The 17,497-nt window shown below is 44.3% G+C and overlaps 1 protein-coding gene and 1 pseudogene across 2 annotated transcripts in view; both read left to right on the forward strand.

Annotated features, from left to right (window-relative positions):
* Nucleotides 1-17,497, forward strand: part of ADAMTS12 (ADAM metallopeptidase with thrombospondin type 1 motif 12) — a 297,496-nt gene that overhangs the window by 126,366 nt on the left and 153,633 nt on the right. The window lies entirely within an intron of this gene.
* LOC114204724 (importin subunit alpha-1 pseudogene) lies at nucleotides 5,636-15,690 on the forward strand (annotated as a pseudogene).

A 17,497-nucleotide genomic window follows, 5' to 3' on the forward strand; every position in this document is an offset into this window, starting at 1 on the left:
AGTGGGGCCCAGTGTGTGAGTCTTAACTGGCCTTCCAGACAATTCTGATCCAGGCTAAATCTTAGGGAACCACTGATCTAGACTGCCCAGCCATCCTCCAGAGACATCCTGATGCTAAGAGCTGCGTGTGTGTGTGTGTGTGTGTGTGTGCATGCGTGTGCGTGTGTGTGTGTGTTGGTGGTAGTTGTAGAGTCCAGGCTTTGATGTCATGTGGATGTAGGTATGAATCTTGACAGGGAGCAGCTCTGTGACCTCAGATGAGTTTCTGACGCTCTCTGAGCCTCATTGTCTTCATCTATAAAATGCATGTGGTCCTTGCCTGGCTATATTTCTGTATAAATCAGAGAGGATGAAGGGCTCAGTAAATGCTGGTCTCTGTTGTGGGGGCTGGTAGCAGCTGTGTCTCGCTGATCAGCCTCCTTGGCTGCGTTGTGGAATGATGCTTTAGGAGATGGCATCCATGAAGAGTCTCAGGAAACTCCGGCTCACATTTGTTCTTTTGACCAACCACAAAGCCACCTGGACTTGCACAAAGCATGATCATGTAAAGCATGATGTGGAATGTAAGGAAGCATGGATGCCACAGTCCCTTTCACTGGCTGATGCTCATCTGTTCCAAGCTGATTGCCAGTTCCCCTCAGACCAGCTAGTGATCAGGATTAAGTACCTCCTGTGTGCCAGGTGTCATAGTAACCACTTGAGAGTATCTCTTACTGAAGACTCACAGCTGGCTTATGGGTAGGTACTATTATTATCCCCATTCCACAGACAAGAAAATGGAGGCTTAGTGAGGTTAAGTGACATGCCCATGCTCACATTATTAGAAGTGACAAAGGTCTGTGTGAGTACAGAACTTCTGGCCACCATGTTCAACTACTATTATCTACAGTTCATTTGCTTGAAAAGAACTTCATGTGACAGTTTTAATGAAACTAGATGAAAACTTTTCCTAGTTAAAAGAAATAAGGAATATATATTTTTTTTTACTTGGAAAGTATAGAAAAATATAAATGAAGAAAATAAAGATTACTCATCACACAACCAAAAATAACCACTGTTTGTGAGTGTCGTATTTATTTCCTATAATATCACATACATGGCATGACAATATAATTTAATATTGTAAAAGTGTAAGACAGTATATCAATGAAACACACAATTGGGATGTGCAAAATCTTCTCACATTAATAATAGTTATAAATCTTTTTCAAGTTATTAAAAACTATTTCGGGCGCCTGGGTGGCTCAGTTGGTTAAGCAACTGCCTTCGGCTCAGGTCATGATCCTGGAGTCCCGGGATCGAGTCCCGCATCGGGCTCCCTGCTCAGCAGGGAGTCTGCTTCTCCCTCTGACCCTCTTCCCTCTCGTGCTCTCTCTCTCTCTATCTCATTCTCTCTCTCAAATAAATAAATAAAATCTTTAAAAAAAAAACACATTTAAAAACTATTTCAAAACAATAATAAGGATTGCTTGAAACTACTCTGTTGGATAGATCAACTTTTATTTAGACATTTAGATTTTTAAAAAAATTTTTGTTATAACAAAATTCCCTATGATTATTATCCTTGTGCTACAAATTTTGCCCACGTTTAAAAATACTAGATTAGATTTCTATAAATGAGTTACTAGAAGTGTTTTCAAGTCTTTTCTAAAAGGTGATTTATATTTCTAAAAGCAACATATAAAAGCATCCACTTACATTCTTACCAGCACTGAGTATATTACTCTCTTCTCTGATTTTATGTGCATAATGTGGTCTCATGAGTTCTTGACTTATTTCTGTGAATATGAGTGTGCACATTGGTAACCTAAGCTTTTGAGTCATTTAAAATTCTTAAGAATCTTCTCTCAGTGAGATATCATGTGTTATTTTTCTACTGGATCATTAGTATTTTTCTTAATAATTCATAAGAGCTTCATAAATAAGTATGTAATACCTTTGTCATATTTGTGAAAAATATGTTTCCTGCTCTTTTTATTTTGGACATTTTTTGATGCTCAGATGTTTTATGCTTTTGTTGGAATGTTTGGTTTTCTTTGCAATTTCTTTCATTCCTTTGATGCTTACAAAGTTCTATTTTGTAAGATACTACCACCTAGTATCAGATAAATACTCACCTATTTTTTTTCCCGGTACCTCCTTCACGGCTTACATTTGGATTTCAAATGAGGAGTATGTGGCATGTGCGTGCATTGCTGCTTCTGGCTCCTGGTGTCCGGGCAGACATCACTAATCAATCACAGCACTGCAGCTGGTTCAGCCAGGAGGAGGCACCCTGGGAGTATTGATGCAGCTGCTGCTTGAGCCACTACCAGCCGGTCAGAGTTGGAACATAACGATTTTACCTTTTTGACATCTCTACTGAAGAACACATTCTCTGAAATAGACAATAAGGATGGGTCATTGTAAAATCCTCGGTATCCTATATATCTTGTGTATTTGGAGTAATTCTTCATCCCACACAGTCTAAAAAGATACAGTCTTACCATTTCTCGGTGGGAGTCACGAGCCATCTGCAGACTTCTGGCATCTTTCCCCTGGACAGCCTCTGCTGGGACAGAACATCTCCCTATCACTAGGGCTTCTGAGTGATGCTTAGGACCGCAGACCAGGCAGCAAGAGTTCCTCCTATATGCGTGCCTGTTGTCTTCAGTACACGCTGTACTGTAGGGGAAAGACAGAGCACAAGCAGAGGGGAAATGGATTTGTAATTCATAATAACAGTGATCAAAACTAAGTTGCCATTTATTATCTGTATGATATTGAGTGAAATACTCTGCCAGTATCATGTGCCTCATTCTCAGGATAACACCGAGGCCATTTTCAACGTCCCTGTTTACAGGTGAGAAAACAAGGCAGGTCAGCACTCGTCCAGGTAGCAGCTGTGGATGGAGCTGCAGCTGGGATTCGTGTCCAGATCTGCCCGACTCCTGAGCTGCTTACCGTAATGCTCCACCCTTCCCCAATCTCTGCTGAGGCGGGGGTCACCGTTGCCAAAGAGCCTCAGCAAGATAACGGGCTTATCCTAAATGAGCCAAGTTAAAGGGCCAGGCAAAGAATTGTCTGTCTTCCGCGGCCACAGTTAGGGTATGAAGAGCAGGCTCCCAGAGAAACAAACCTGCTGTAGAATGCGGTGGAAGAGGGACTGTTCTGTCTTTTGACACTTGTTTTCTGTACATCGGTGGTGGGAATTGGCCTCTGGGAGACCACGGACTGGTTTTAGTATACTTTCCTCTTACTGAAAAATAATAAGATTATGGATTTTTAATCCGTCTCTCTAGAGATTATGAATTAATGAATCAAAACTTTATACAAGAAATAAAAATGTGCATTTGAGTTATATTTTAGGAGCAAGTACAAGATCAGGAGAAATAGGGAAGGAGCTGGAGGAAAGGCAGATTCTGTGGTCATTCCTACCTCCCACCTTTCTGTCCATCCACGCCTTCCAGAAAGGATTGACTCTTAACACACACACACACACACACACACACACACACACACACACACACACACACACACACACACACACACACGACTTTACTAGCATAATATCGCCATCTTGTGGCCTTGTGCAATATTAATACTTACAGAATGTCACCAATATGCTGTTTTTGCAACTCTTGGCATAAACTGTATATAATCCCATTTCATGCAGAAAGATTCAGCTTGACCTTGTGCTAGGAGGGCCTTCCTTCTAACCCTGGGTGGATGGTGAAGGACATTGTTAAGAGCACCGGGGTGCAGGAGAGGAGCTTTCTACTTTCTAACTTTTGCTTAAAGTTCCAGAATTGAACTTTTTGCCCATAGAACCCTCTTCATTATTACATATTTTTAAAATGTTGGGTATTTAATAAGTACTATTTGAAAAGCTACACATTCTGTACTAGTGATTTATAAAACACACACACACACACACACACACACACACACACACACACACAACACCCTTTTTGCTGTGCTGCCTGAAACTAGGTGTTAAGGATCTCACCACTGCCAGGGTTTCTTCTTTTCATTTGGAGGGAAATTTGGGGAGACTCTGCCACTGGCTAACAAGCAGGATCTGCCTGACCCACCAGTTGTCAAAATCCCAGATGTTCATTTGGGCAATGCCTCTGATTCTTCAGAGTACTTTCGAGCGTTATCCCATTGGATCTTATAACTACCGATGTACCTGGTGGGTTTGAACTTATTTTCCTATTAAACTGTTTTCCTGGTTGTGTAAGTTTTGTCTGCACAGTATAACATTTGGAAACTTCATATGGGTATAAAAAATATAAAATATCAGTATACTCTTCAACACATAGAGCTAATATTCATGTCATATTTCATGTGCATCAGGCCTCCTATGCATCCATATGTATATGTGCACATATACATATATACACACATGCATGTCCGTGTGTATGCACGCACATGCACACGTACACACACAATGCATGTTACTTTGTAATGGGATACTTTATAAATGACATCATCACGACCGAAAGGTTAAATGACTTGTTCAGCCATACCTGATATTCCTGGATAGGCATTTGATCCTAGAAATGCTTTCTCTTGATCCCTGTTCTAACCGGCCTTTCCTCTATTGCACGCTGTCTGAGCTCTCCGTGGGGTAGGTGGCCTTTCGGTTTGTGGAAGAGCCTGTGATGTGGAGAATCCCTGCTAGCATGGACACTGCGCTACCCTCAGTAAGGAGAAGTCAGGTTTAAAGAGCAAATGGCTTTGGAAGAGAGGGTCCAGGGACAGCCAATCCCACCAAATGCTGGCGATCGGATGAGAGCCTATGAGGGTCATTAGGCAGAGGGCTGTGAGTCTAATGGTCACAGCTCTGTGGAGGGAAGAGGGAAGGATTGGAAGTTGTGGGCACTGGAAACTCACTCTGTCCACCTGGCAGCCCGTGGCTGATCGTGTCACTGAGGGCCCGGGGTGTGAGCATCTCATCCCAAGCAGGCAGTCCCCGGGGAAGCTGACTCTGCTCCCAGGCTGTCCTCCTAGGGAACTTTGCATAGTCAGTGCTTTGGCTCTGCTCCTCCCTCTCTCTTCTCTCTAGGCTGGGGATTTTCAGCTGAAATGTATTATTTCAGTAAATATCCCAAGTGGAGTAACTTCCTCTGGTCCCAGGGACTCCAGCGACATACAAAGACATGGGGCCTCCTTCTGGGGGAAGAGGCTGGGTCTCAGGGCTGCCCCGGGAGGGGGGACAGGATGTCCAAGACTCATTTAACTGCCACCTGAGCATTTCACGGACTTACCAGGTGTTTGAGCCAGTTTCTGTTAAATTTATTGGTTCTTTTCTTTAGAAAATATGAAGGGTTCCAGTCTTCGTGCTTTCACTGAATCTACAGATATGTCTAATGGAGTGCCTGCGTTCTAGATGCTGAGGGTAGACTGTGAGCACAACAGGCAGCAGGCCCGCAGGGGGTCCAGTTTCACAGGAAGAGTGGTAAAGAAACAGATAAATATTAAAAATAAACAAAAATAAATGCAAACCAGTAGATACCAGAAACGGAATTAGCAGCATAAGGCCACAGAGGACCAAGAGAATGATAGGATGGTCTACAGGACTCTTAGGGAGAAGGGAAGGAGAAGGGGCCATCCACTCAACATCCAGGGAAACGTGAGTTCTGGGAACAAAATGCACGAGGGCCTTGAGCACAGGCAGCTTGGCTTGTCTGAAGAACTGAAAGGTTAGTGTGGCCAGAGAGACAATAGGGAATGAGCTTGGAGAGAGAGCCAGGGCCCCCCTTGAATAAACCCTAGACTGTCGCTCAAGTCTCTGTAATAATCCAAGGCCTTGGAAAATCTGGAAAATGGAGATGCCCAGGAAACAGACCTCAGGACGGTCTGTAAATCTAATGTTAGATCTGCTTGGGGTTTGTGCTCTCTTCAAAACGGAGTCAGAAAACTGCTCTTAACTTTCTCCTCCGGAGACTTGGCTGCAAAGCCGCGAAATGCCCCTGAGGGGAAAGAACAGTCGCACAAGCCTGAAAACCTCCTCTGGGATTAACGGAGAAATCATTCAGAAATGCAGGGACATGAGCAGGTACCTGTCAACCCAGGCCAGACCTCCAGGCTGGACCTGACCTTGACCCAGATTTACAGGGCCAGGGAAACCTTGATTCATGGTTGCCAGCCCAACTCAGTCTGGCTTCCCTCTTTCACAACCCTGTTCCTCCAGCAGGTGAGGTGGGAACACCCCTCCAGGGGAGGTGAGAGGAGAGAGAAGACTCTGTGTGGCAGCCAGGAGGTGGGGGCGGGGGGAGGGTGGTTGGCGAGTGTGACTTGGTTAGAGCCAGGAGTTTCCCCTGGAGCCAGCAGGAGCCAAAGAGCAGCTGGTGAGGATCAAGTCAAGGCTTGGAGTTCAGCCCCTGAATTGTTTTAGGAGCTCACATCTGTAGCCCTCTGCCCAGACCTCCTCACACAAGCATACAGTGTGAGGGAAATCAGTGTACCTGCCAAGTAAAGGGGCTTCCACATTACTCCCCTGGACACTCCTCCTTCTGACCACATTGCTGCCTTAAGCCCCTTGCTTTTAAATTTTTTTTTCTTTTTCTTTTTTTACCTTTTCAGTACAGACTACTGTGGACCCTGAGTCTTCCGTGGTCATTGCTTTGGCCAGCTAGTTAGGTGACCTAGAGCAGGAGACCTGGCTTCTCGGCCTGGCCCTGGCACTAATGAGCTGTGTGATCTGGCCCAAGTGAATCAGCCTCTCTGGGCCTCTATTTTGCTTCCTCAGCTGTAAATGAAAGAGTTAGGGAGGTATTTCCCAAGATAGCAGTGGTTCTCGAACCTGAGTGCACAGCAGAATCCCTTGTGAAAACACAGATTTCTGGGTGCCCCTCTTGAGTTTCTGGTTCAGTAGGTCTTGAGTGGAGCCCAAGAATTTGCATTTCTAACAAGTTCCCAGGGGCTGCTGCTGCTGCTGGTCCTGGGAGTGCACTCTGAGAAGGGACATCCCCAAGGCATCTTCAGGCTGGGTCATAGCTACGATTGGAACTTCACAAGGTGTGGGCCTCCTCACTGACCTGCCTGGCAAGGTCACGCATACTTGAAGTTCCCGTGTCTGTTTCCTGGGGCTCTAAAAGGCGCCCAGCTCCTGATTCTGTGATTCCATATGGTCTAGTTTCAGCCCCCCGTCCTCCCTCCTCTAATTTGGCAAGCTTGTACACACAAGAGTTTTAAATATTTCAGAGAGTTTTCAGCTCTGGGATGGCAACAGAGTTTGATATTATAAGGGTGGGTAATGCAAAATCTTGCTGTTTAGGGCTGGACGAGTTGGTAAGGCAGGGAAGGAAGGGCTGGCTCTTGTGCCAAATGCCTTCCCTTAACGTTTGGTCTTACAGAATCAGATAAAGAGAAACTGTGTCTGGAGAGCCAGGCAAATCTGGAGGATGCACTAGGAGGAGATCCGGATTGGAGCTGAAAGCCGTGTGCTAGAGCTTGTGGGACTTTCGAGACCATTTAACTCAGGGGTTTTTAGAAGTTAGGGTTTCTGCCGAACCATAGTGAGGGCCGTTTCAGGGGTGCCAATTGTCCACACCTCAAAGACCACCAGAAACACCTCGCCCGCGTAGCTAGTTTGGTTAGACATGCTGCAGTAAGGAGGGCTTGGCCGTGTCCCTCAGTGGGGAAGTCAGGGCAGGGCGCTGGTGGGGTTTTCAGGTCTAGAGTGGGGAGATGTCAAGGCAGGTCCTATAAGGGAGAAAATGGTTGGGATTGGGAGACTTTATGACATGACAGCTTTGGATTAGTGGGCTCAGCAAGGTGAGCGTCACGAAGTAGACCTTGATACGCAAGCTGTTCGTTGATAACTAGGCTGTTGAGGAGATTCATTATCTGCCAGAAAAAGGAATGTCCGGAACATGCAGCTCGTATATTCTTGCTTGGTCCCAAAATTGTTTTAATAAGAACGGAAAAGTATGTGTGTTTCTAGCATCATTTAGCATAAGGAAATAAAGGGAATTATGTTGGCTTCAGATCTCAGGGACCAAAGGGACCCGGTGACTGCGTGGGGTCCTCGCCCTTCCCCTCACCTCTCAGTCAACTTAGGGCATCTCCACGTTTTTCTATTTTCGACTTTGAGTCTCTACATCAGATTTCATGGAAGGAAAGGGCTTTATGTTTTGAGAGGGGTTAAAAATCCAGAATGATATTTTTAAAATCTCCATTTAGAAAAGAATACTGAGGCCCAGAGAGGTGATGCAGTTGCCCCTAGTCACACTGGTTCATAGCAGAGGAAAGGGTCAGGGTCAAGTGTAGAGCTCACTCCAGTGCCACCTTTTGCCATGCCCCTGGGACAGTCATAAATGACACGGGAAGGGGTCAGGCAGCTTTCCTGCATCTTCCATCATTACCACCAGAGGCATGGGGTCTCCAAAGTGCTGTGGAGGAAGAGAGGGGAGGGGGTGGCACTGGAGTGAACTGGCTCTGAACTGCAGCTGACACCACATGTCCCCCTCTGTGGGGACTGTGCACAGGCTGTGGCCCAACCTGACTGCAAGGGAGGCTGGGAAACATAGGGGAGCACATGAAACATTCCGTGAGCACCGGCTACCTCTGTCTCACCCAGGATTCGGGGGTGCACCCATGCTCCGTCTCGTGTTGTTTTTATCCCCCAGGTTCTAGAGGCGAAAATTCAGGAGCAGTGAGGATGAGCAACTTGGCCAGTGTCATGTAGGTTGATGTGGGCAGCACTTGAATCCAGATCTGATTTAAGATTAGCGCTCTGGTCTCTCTCCTCTCCTGTTAGGGAAAGAGAGGTGTGTCCGACGAGGAGGCCAAAGCCAGATTGCTGTGAGGTGGGACAGCTCTGTGCACTTGGAGGCGGAGAGGCAGGAACAGGTGGACAAGCAGTTCAAGTGTAGGAGGTTGACCGGAAGACTGATAAGATCTTAGTGCGAAAATAAGATCAAAAGCACAGATCACGTGTTAGCAACCAGACAGAGATGGGATTGTGTCTCTTCCTTTGACATAAAAGGGAGGATAAGAGAGTCATTTATAGACAGTGAATGTAGGGATGGATGGAGTTTGCCTTCCAAAGCCTAAGTCCCAACTCGAGATTACGATGACAGAAGACAGTGGAAAGGGGAGGGGGCCATTTGCACAGGCTGAGGGGGTAGGGAAAGAGCAGGAATTTAGATGACCCAAGTCTGCATGCTAGGAGAGGCTGAGCCGTCCATGGCTATGGAAGTGTCCTTGGCACGGCTCTGTCTGGCTTGTCTCTGGCGTCCACGATCTGCTCTCCTTCCCTCTCTCTTCTGCAGCTGTGTGTTGGGCACTTGCCCTCTGCTCGCAATGCTTCCTTGCCTCGGGCCAGGCCAGTTCGCTCTTCTGCTCCCGTCACACTTGCTGGTCACTCCCTAGACTATGGTTCTGACCTAGTGATGCCGCCGTTGCCTGCCTTTGACTCACCTGCTTCCAAATCACTCCTGGCGAATTCCTCTCAACCCCTCGGGCTTGTTAGCAGAGGAATTGTCTCTCTAGACTCTCTCCATCCTTCTAGCCAGTCCTCCTATCTGCCGTAGCTAAAATGCATGCAAAGGAGTCAAGCTTATTTTGATATTCGGCCTAAGAAAAAAAACCCAGGAAGATCCAGCCGCCTTAGGGGAGGCCGTGAGGCTGCTTAGGTTTAAACCCAGCTGCACACCTACCCAACTCTGAGGCTTTACACAGAGTACTTCACTATGGGCCTCACTCATCTTTCATGTGTGAAATGGGAGAGCAGTAATTTCTACCTCATCCAGTGTTTCTGAGCATTAAAATTTGTTAATATGTGTAAGACACTTGGAATAGTCATAAGAATAGTGTGACTGCTAACCATCATCACTATTGGTACCAAACACACAATACAGGGTCAGTGGTGACAGTGGTTTTATTATTTATTTATTATCATTTATTATTTATTATCTGGTGAAAGGTCTATACACTGTTTTGCTACATTCTAATAGCAAATAATTATGGTGGACCATATCACTAGAGCATTTCATTAGGTTTAAATATAAAAACATATCTTCCCAGTTGCAGTGATGGTCAGACTGCACTCTTATACTCTTGCATGGACAATACGCTGACACAAAGAAGTGCTTTTATCTTGTTATAAGGGAAAGTTCTATTGAAGCCCCGATGAGGGGGAAATCTTGTCACATTGCCGTCGGAATGAAAAGAAGTCTTTACATACTGATCCTGCTGCTTGTTTATGTAGAGAAATCTCAGCCTCAGACTGCTGTGAGCAGAGACCACAGCATTGGGCCTAGGCCTCTGGAGGCTCAGAGGACTATTGCAAGAAGGGCAGTCTAGTGTAGGGAGGTGGTAGCCTGAGCTGCTGAGTTTCCCCCTCAGCAAAGGCTTTCTGCTTTAAAACAAACAAAGGAAGATGCAGGTGGTGAAGGGGGAGGCCGCGTGATAGACCCAGGAGAGCTGAGATCAATCCAACTCAGGATGCGGAATTAAAATATTTACTCTGGCATTGAGGAATGGCCGGGTTGAGTGTTTGGCTTTGCTGTCTCAGCAGCACCTTCTGTCCTGGCCACCTCTTTGTCACTACCAGTCTTGAAGCTTGTGAAACCTTTGAATTACCAACACTTAGCATTTTGCAGTTGGAAATCTAGACTTAGAGAAAAGGAACCCCTCCTATACTGGGAGGTCATGGAACCCTTTGCTGTAGCCATGCTGGAACTGTCTAGAAAGGAAAAGACAAGGATCCCTGTCATGGGATGTCCACCCTACCTCCTGATCTGAACACTATTCCAACTGATGGACTGGATCTGTTTTTTTAAAACTCTTTCATCTATTCAACTTAAAAAAGTTATCAAATATAAGTGCACAATTTATAGTTTTCACAAACTGAACACACCAACATAACTAACATCCAGATCAAGGATAGAACATGAGGGGCGCCTGGGTGGCTCAGTCGTTAAGCATCTGCCTTCGGCTCAGGTCCTGATCCCAGGGTCCTGGGATCGAGCCCCGCATCGGGCTTCCTACTCTGCGGGAAGCCCCTTCTCCCTCTTCCACTCCCCTGTTTTTGTTCCCTCTCTCACTGTGTCTCTCTGTCAAATAAATAAAATTAAAAAAAAAAAAAAACAACAGAACATGACTAGCCCTCTAGAAGCCTACCTGTGCCTTTGTTCCACCCCCTGATTTCTACCAGAATTGATTCCTTTTGCCCTTTTGGTACTTCATAAAAGGCAATAACTCAGTATACACACTTTTGTACCTGGCTTTTCTCCCTCAACATTACCTTGGTGAGATTCATCCATAAAATTGCCTATGGTTGGAGATGATTCTTTGCTGTAGAGAAGTCCATCAAGTGAATGCCATTGTGCACGTTGGTGTGTGTGTGTGTGTGTGTGTGTGTGTGTGTGTGTGTGTGTGTGTGTGTGTGTGTGTGTGTGTGTGTGCGCGCATGCGCGCTTGGGATACACACGTTGGAATTGCTGGGTCGTACAGTATGCGTATGGACAGCTTTCACTGATACTGACAGTTTTACAAAATGGTTGTCCCAATTTGGTGTATGGGGGTTCCATTTACTTTCCATCCTAGATTCTCGGGCTAGGATGACAGACTGCACACAGACTAAGCACATATAACAGGGAACATGCAATTCTATTTAGCCTTCTTTTCAAAGTAGAGCTGGTATTGTTCGTGCTCACCTCAGCTGCTCGTTGTCTCGTTGATGAGATGTTTCCTTGAATCATCAAGTCCCTAGTGATAGAAACACAGATCAGATCCTCGGTTCTGGTTTTCCTTAGACCATTGAGAATCCTGCTGAGCATCTTTTTGTTCATGGTTGCTGTCAAAAGACTGAATCTCCATGACCTATTTATGACAGGAAGGGTGGAAGAACTCGGAATGCTTATTCCTGAATCCAGAAAAAAATAGTTAGACTGGAGTTGGAGTTGGAAGATAAAGCTACTTTCTGAAATTGGCAATCACATTTTGGGGAATGAGGGGAGTATTAAGAGCCTCTTTAAGAAGCTTGATACATTGATGCCCAAAATCTCTTTCATTCTCACCGAAGAATTCATTTTAATCCCACTATCTAATTGCATAAGAGCTGCTCACAATTTTAGAAGTCTCTGGATAACTTCTACTGCGGATATTTGTTTGGATGCTTTTACAAGCAGTGTATTTTCTTGTGGAATGTTTGGCAGACATTTTTAATAAAGATTTTGGATTTGAGGTTGTGGACACAGATGGATAAAATTAGACAAACTTTTTTTTTTTGTAAAACCATATAAAAAACCAACAAGTGACATTTTAAAAGCTAAATTAGATATAAATGGGTATTTGACTTTTCGTTCCTCCCCCACCCCCCAAATATTTCTCTTTAGCTTCTATTTTTCAATAATTGTTTAGCAGGTTTTTTTTTCCTTTTTATTGGGTTTTGGGCAAAAGACAAAAAAAAAATAGCTTTCATCTTGCATAGTAACTTCTCCGCTTTTGAGAGAACTAGCAAAATTGCTGCTTTCCATGCTGCCTGTTATTCATAAATTAAGTTCTAGCAAGTAAGGATGACCAAAGCCAGTGGCTGGGTATTGAGGAGCGTTTGTCCTATGGGTAGGATATTTAGCATGAAGGGATTTTAGATGTCGCTTTGCATGAGGAACCCACGTCAGACTCAGAAGTTGATAGTGCTGTGAAGTCACTGTCATTATTCCATACTCATCACACAGCTGCGCCACCTGACTTACCACCCCTGGTCAGAAGAGCAAGCTAATCACATACACAACTATTTTGCAGCTAAATTTGTAGAAATGGAATTGCTAGGTCAAAGAGTAAGTATATTTAAACATTTTAGAAATACTGCCAAATCGTGGTCCAGAAGGGTCGTGTCATTTTTCATTCAGTCCAGACTCTATGAGAGTGTATGTTTTTCTCATTACCTCCTTTAATACCTGTCACAAAAACATATCCTTCTTGGCTCCCCCTTAAGAACCTCCTTTTTACAGGCCTACTTTACATTTCTGTAGCATCCATCTGTCTCTTCTTTATAGCTCATATTTTGCCCATTTTCACAGCTTACTTACTTTTCTATCTCCTTCATCCACCTACTCAACACATCTACCTTCCTACCTAAGAATGAAAACCCAAGGAGACTGCAAGGATTGTTAAACTCTCATTTGTGGATTTTGGCTTGTGTACAATTTTAATTTCATAATGACTTACTACATAGATAAATTGGGTAAGTTGAGGAATGTCTGTATAATGATGAAGGTATCAAGATAAGGACCATTATATTATCATAGTGACCAAGATTTTTTCCTCGCTACAGAGTGCTCTGTGATGGAGGAGGGTATTTATGGGACAGTGTGGGGGTTAAGAGCCACATTGCCTGTGTTTGAATCCCTCCTCCGCCACTTACTATCTCTGTGACATCTGGTAAGGAACTTAGGTCATCTCTAAAATGGGGAGTAATAGTTGTATTTACCTCAGGAGGTTATTGTGTAGATTACTTAACATATGCAAAGCGCTTCAAATAGGATCTGGTGCAGGACGATTATTATTTGTTCAGGGCTGTTATTAGTTCATTGTTTCCCTTTCTTCAGTGCACTTAACTCTTCCATTGGACAAGAAGATGAAGAGTCTGCTCTGAGTAAGACTAGCTGAACTTTGGACGCACAGAAAGGCGGTTTACTTGACAGGACTGAGCTTTTCTGTCTGAAAAAAATGGGCAAAAGGTTGCTAAAGGAAAGGAGCAAGGGAGGGGTGCAAATTTTATTTATTTAAAAATATTGCAGGCAGATCCGTGGTGGACGTTTTGAGGGCAGCTGTCCTGCGGCTTGCGCGCCCCGGACCGCCTCCTGTGGAAGCCTGAGCTGGCTGTGTAGGCCCAGGGCTGGCTGTGACACAGCGTCGGAAAAGAACATCACCGAACGAAAGATAACAAATTATTCAAGAACAAGGGGAAAGACAGTACAGAAATGAGGCGGCGCCAAATAGAAGTTAATGTGGAGCTAAGGAAAGCTAAGAAGGATGACCAGATGCTGAAAAGGAGAAACGTAAGCTCGTTTCCTGATGATGCTACCTCTCCACTACAGGGAAACCGCAACAACCAGGGCACTGTAAATTGGTCTGTTGATGACATTGTCAAAGGCATAAATAGCAACAATTTGGAAAGCCAGCTCCAGGCTACTCAAGCTGCTAGGAAACTGCTTTCTAGGGAAAAACAGCCCCCCATAGACAACATAATCCGGGCTGGTTTGATTCCAAAATTTGTGTCCTTCTTGGGCAGAACTGATTGTAGTCCCATTCAGTTTGAATCTGCTTGGGCTCTCACTAACATTGCTTCTGGGACGTCAGAACAGACCAAGGCTGTGATAGATGGAGGTGCTATCCCAGCATTCATTTCTCTGTTGGCATCTTCCCCTGCCCACATCAGTGAACAAGCTGTATGGGCTCTAGGAAACATTGCAGGTGATGGTTCAGTTTTTCGAGACTTGGTTATCCAGTATGGTGCAGTTGACCCACTATTGGCTCTCCTTGCAGTTCCTGATATGTCATCTTTAGCATGTGGTTACTTACGTAACCTTACTTGGACACTTTCAAACCTTTGTCGCAACAAGAATCCTGCACCCCCATTAGATGCTGTTGAGCAGATTCTTCCTACCTTAGTTCGTCTCCTGCATCATGATGATCCAGAAGTATTGGCAGATACCTGCTGGGCCATTTCCTACCTTACTGATGGTCCAAATGAACGGATTGAAATGGTTGTGAAGACAGGAGTTGTGCCCCAGCTTGTGAAGCTTCTAGGAGCTACTGAATTGCCCACTGTGACTCCTGCACTAAGAGCCATAGGAAATATCGTTACTGGGACGGATGAACAGACTCAGGTTGTAATAGATGCAGGAGCACTTGCTGTTTTTCCCAGCCTCCTAACGAACCCCAAAACTAATATTCAGAAGGAAGCTACGTGGACAATGTCAAACATTACAGCTGGTCGCCAGGACCAGATACAGCAAGTTGTGAATCATGGATTAGTCCCATTCCTCGTTGGTGTTCTCTCTAAGGCAGACTTTAAGACACAAAAGGAAGCTGTCTGGGCTGTGACCAACTATACAAGTGGTGGGACAGTTGAACAGATTGTATACCTCGTTCATTGTGGCATAATAGAACCATTGATGAACCTCTTAACTGCAAAAGACACCAAAATTATTCTGGTTATTCTGGATGCCATTTCAAACATCATTCAGGCTGCTGAGAAACTAGGTGAAACTGAGAAACTTAGTATAATGATTGAAGAATGTGGAGGTTTGGACAAAATTGAAGCTCTACAAAACCATGAAAATGAGTCTGTGTACAAAGCTTCATTAAACTTGATTGAGAAGTATTTCTCTGTAGAGGAAGAGGAAGATCAGAATGTTGTGCCAGAAACTACCTCTGAAGGCTATACGTTCCAAGTTCAGGATGGCACTCCCGGGACTTTTAACTTTTAGATTGTACAGCTGAGGCAGAAAGTTGTTTGTTGTGTACTCTGTTTGGTAGAAGTTTGTCTTACTGTTTCTCTACTAAGAACTCTTTTTAAATGTGTTTTGTTATTGTAGCACTTTTTACAACAAAACTCTACTTGACCAGTTCCAAACTGTACAACCTGTATGAAGCTCTTCCTCAGTGGGTTTCTTATTTCTATGTAGAATCTCCTCTCTTGCAGTGTCCTGTAAATAAAGATTAAATTCCACTCTTTTCTTTAAAAAAAAAAAATATTGCATGCACAAGCCTCGGTTTTTCACCGATTTGATGGCCACTGTGGCTAGCATAACATGAGTGCTTCTTTCTTTCTCTTCATGGCTCATATAACAAGCCTTCAGCAAGGAGATAGAAGCCATGCACAGCCCCATGATGCCGGAGCACCCGACACTCTTCCCTGACCAACAGCACCTTTCTTCTGTGGCACACACACAACAGATCCCAAAATGTAGAATTTTTTTCTTAATCACTTTCTACTTACACCTGACTTTCCAGCCTCTAAAGCCAAAAAGTTTTTTAACTCAATGGTGGGACCAAAATTGGATTGTGCGCACGCCCTTAGATTTTCCTCTCCCTGAACCAAAAAAATAAGGATTCTGTTTGGCAAGCTCAGTGACACTCCTCTATCTTCTGAGTAGGGCTTAGTTGTACTTAGACTAGTTTTTTGGAGGGAGGGCATTTATACTGGAGAATTCGGAGGGCAGCGAAAGTGGAGGAGAATCTGAAGCCTTTGGGCTTGGGTTGGGGGAGTAGATTTTAGGGGGATTTTCAGAGGGATGGAGTTTGAGAGATTAATGATCATTGTGATGATTCATCCTGGCAAGTAAATTACTCACGTTATTTTAAATTTATTTTGTTTGTGGCTAAACTGTGTTCCTTGGTTCATATCAAAATATAATTCTCAATGAATAAAAAAGGCACAGTTCTGATCCAAATTCTGGTGAGCGTGTGCCAGGTTTTAATTGCCACAGTAAAGAGAGGACCAGCAGATAACAGATTCGATTCATACGACATGGAAAACTAACCTATAACCAGCCAGTAAAGGGAAAACAAAAAGAACACTTCAATAAAGAAGAAACTTCAGTCACGTTGCTAATTTAGATATACAACTGGTTCATTTCCTTCATAGGCCAATAAAACCATAACCTTTGGGTTATCTTATCCACTGGACAAAAAGCATTTGTAGTTTATAAGTTTTCTACAAATTAACATCTATCTTTACAGAGTTGTAAATGCCTGGGCCCTTATCAGTAGTAAATAGTTAAGTCAAACAAAGTTAGATCCCTGAGCCTGGAGAGTCAGATGAACCTTGGGTGGGCTCATTAGACAACTTCCTGCGTGATAACAAAGATTGCCCAGTTATCTTCTTGCTTTTCTTCCAAGATTTGGATATTTTTTGTTACTAGTCCCCTGTGTGGTCTTAAACAGTCTCCTAAGATTATTTTTGATCACAAGAGAAGGCTGGTCTCATTGCAGTTTATGTCCTGTGCCAGCCTCATTTACAGAGGAGCTGCATACATGCCACAAGCCACCCATCAGCACATGGGCCACCACGAGAACCTAAGCAGCTGCAGGAGCCAGAGAAGTCTGTAGCTTCAGTCTGGAGACTTCGTAAAAAATCTAGGATTGCATCTCAGTAACCTCTATTATTCCGGAGATCACCACCCCAAATGTTTCTTTTAATCCTCCTTAGAAGCTTATCTATTCCAAAGCTAGAGAAACAAAATGAAGAACTTCACCTCTATCCAGGTTTTACCTACGGTGCCTACAACTCCGCATGCAATCTTCTCTTCTCGAGGTTCCCCCAAATTGCTAAAGCTCCAAGACTGCAGGAAGTGATGATTCTCCTTACTGCCCATGCGCTTGGAACCCAGTAAACCACAGAGTAGATGCATACCAGTTTCCGAGGATTTTTTTTTTTAAGATTTTATTTATTTATTTGAGAGAGAGAGAGAACAGAGAGGGAGAGGGAGAAGGAGAAGCAGACTCCCCACTGAGCAGAGAGCCTGATGCACGGCTTGATCCCAGGTCT

Source organism: Eumetopias jubatus, unplaced genomic scaffold (genome assembly GCF_037043125.1).
Source record: "Eumetopias jubatus isolate StellerSeaLion01/CBP00866 unplaced genomic scaffold, mEumJub1_p1.0 scaffold_5, whole genome shotgun sequence".
In the NCBI taxonomy this organism is placed as follows: domain Eukaryota; kingdom Metazoa; phylum Chordata; class Mammalia; order Carnivora; family Otariidae; genus Eumetopias; species Eumetopias jubatus.